The sequence below is a fragment of the Callospermophilus lateralis genome, chromosome 1 (assembly GCF_048772815.1).
Source record: "Callospermophilus lateralis isolate mCalLat2 chromosome 1, mCalLat2.hap1, whole genome shotgun sequence".
NCBI lineage: Eukaryota > Metazoa > Chordata > Mammalia > Rodentia > Sciuridae > Callospermophilus > Callospermophilus lateralis.
The window spans coordinates 123,974,078-123,976,832 of NC_135305.1; the positions used below are offsets into that span (position 1 = coordinate 123,974,078).

A 2,755-nucleotide genomic window follows, 5' to 3' on the forward strand; every position below is an offset into this window, starting at 1 on the left:
CTGCCTCAGTCTCCAGAGTCGCTGGGATTAGAGGCATGTGCCACCACTCCTGGCTTATTTACTTTTTAAAAATCTCTTTAATCTTAGACTAATGTAAACTGCACAAATAATAGTATTTAGAAGTTCTGCTTCTAGTGGAAGTAGTAAAAATAAATAGTGTTAAAAGTAAACTTATTTGCTCTGAGATATTTTTCAAACATTTTCAAATTTCAATACTCAAAAGCCATAGAACATAATAAAATGGTTTTTAATACTTATTTTTTAGTTGTAGATGGACAAAATACCTTTATTTTATTTATGTTTTATGTGATGTTGAGGCTTGGATCCAATGCCTCCATGTACTAGGTGAGTGCTCTACCTCTGAGCCACAACCCCAGCCCTAATTTTTTTTTTTTACTTTTATCATAATATCAAGCCTGGTTGAGAAAATAGTGTGCATTTAGTCTTCCAAATCAGTAATCTTAGAACTTGCACTTATGTTTAAATTAATGAAGACAGGAATTATTATAGCCAGATAATATCCTCATTTAAGTGGTTTATTCTTCCTATTAATAACCAATGTTTGCATGCATCCACACAGTAGTCCACAGATAGCTTTAGTAAATGGGTGAGTCCATGCTAGCAGAGCATAAGTCATCATTTCTTGTGATTTCCACATCACCTTCAGGGACCTGGAAGCACAATGAACATACAGTTTTAGTATAGGTTTATTTTCACATCAATGACTTTGTGGAATATTTAAACCATTCAAAGTTCTGTAGCTCATTTTATTACTACTTCAACATGCACACTCTAATGATAGATATGATTTTGTGCAATTTTGTGTGCTTAGTTTTTATTTGTTGTTTTTTTAGATTTACATTACTATAGGGTATATTTTGATATATTATACATATATGAGGTACAACCCATTACAATTTTGATTCCATTTTTGTGGTTGAACATAATGTAGAGTATACTTGTCATTTATTAATATATAAACACAGGAAAGTTATGTCAAATTTATTCTATTATTCTATTGTCTTTCCTATTCTCATCCCTCCTTTCCTTCATTCCCCATTTGTCTAATCCCCTGAACTTCAATACTTTCCCACCCTACTATCCTTTGCTATGGGTTAGCATCAACACATAATAGAGAAAAATCCAATCTTTGGCTTTTTGGTATGAGTCTATTTCTTTTAGAATGATACTCTCCATTTCTATCCATTTACCTGCAAATGCCATAATTTCATTTCTCTTTATGGATGAGTAATATCCATTGTGTATGTATATACACATTTTCTTTTTCCATTGATCTCCTGAGAGGCACCAGTGTTGGTTCCATAGCTTGGATATTGTGAAGTGAGCTTCTATAAACATTGATGTGGCTGTAGAATGCTGATTTTATGTCATTTGGGTATATGTTGAGGAGTAGGATAAGTAGGTGGTTCCATTCCACGTTTGCTAAGAAATCTCCATAATGCTTTTCAGAGTGCTTGCACAAGTTTCCAGTTCTTATATTATGTTCTTATTTCTATCTGCAATTTTTTTTCCAAAACATTCATCATTTTATATAATTTGTTTCATGTTCCTTAGTGTAAAGAGTTTAAATATACTGGGTTTACTTCCTGTTTGTTGTTGGAGAAAGGAGAGAAAGGAAAGCGCTAGGAGCCACTGCCATTGCCACCAGCGCAGCCTTAACACACCCTGAGCACCTGTCTTCCCACCCAGACCTGTCTGTTGCGTCTTCGGACTTGTTCCAGCAATCTGTTAAAACATGGTGGATTACTATGAAGTGCTAGGCGTCCAGAGACATGCCTCACCTGAGAATATCAAAAAGGCATATCGGAAACATGCACTAAAGTGGCATCCGGATAAAAATCCTGAGAAGAAAGAAGAATCAGAGAGGAAATTCAAACAAGTAACTGAGGCATATGAGGTATTATCAGATGCTGAAAAACGGGATACCTATGTCAAGTTTGGCAAAGAAGGCTTAAATGGTGGAGGTGGAGGTGGAAGTCATTTTGACAGTCCATTTGAGTTTGGCTTCACATTCCGGAACCCAGATGATGTCTTCAGGGAATTTTTTGGTGGAAGGGACCCATTTTCCTTCAACTTCTTTGAAGACCCATTTGAAGACATTTTTGGGAACCGAAGATGTCCCCAAGGAAGCAGAAACTGAGGTGCAGGTTCGTTTTTCTCCTCTTTCAGATGACTTCCATCATTTGAAGGTGGATTTTCTGCATTTGATACAGGATTTACTTCAATTGGGTCACTAGGTCACGGTGGCCTTACTTCATTATCTTCTACATCATTTAGTTGTAGTGGGATGAGTAACTTGAAATCTATATCAACTTCTACCAAAATAGTAAATGGGAGAGAAATCACTACAAAAGAATTGTTGAGAATGGTCAAGAAAGAGTAGAAGTTGAAGAAGATGACCAGTTAAAGTCTTTAAAGATAAATGGTAGGAAACAGCTGCTACGCTTGGATAACAAGTAATTAAACGCACGCATTTACGCATTTAACGGAAACGTTAAACTATAACAAGCACCATTTGAGGATTAACAGGAATATTTTTTTGGAAGATTTCAGAGGAACTTGACTTTCAGTATAATTGTAGCTAATCTAAAGTATTTATAAACAGCTCATCCGTGCCCCTATTTGTCATAGACTTTTGAATTAATTGTTGGGACCACACAAAGGAACCATTTTTTTTGTCTTTAAAATTGTTGTAATCTTGGGCTGGGGATGTGGCTCAAGCGGTAGTGCGCTC

At 35.8% G+C, this 2,755-nt stretch overlaps 1 pseudogene; it reads left to right on the forward strand.

Annotated features, from left to right (window-relative positions):
* The first annotated feature begins 1,756 nt into the window (after positions 1-1,756).
* On the forward strand, positions 1,757-2,481 carry LOC143406869 (dnaJ homolog subfamily B member 6 pseudogene; annotated as a pseudogene).
* The last annotated feature ends 274 nt before the right edge of the window (positions 2,482-2,755 follow it).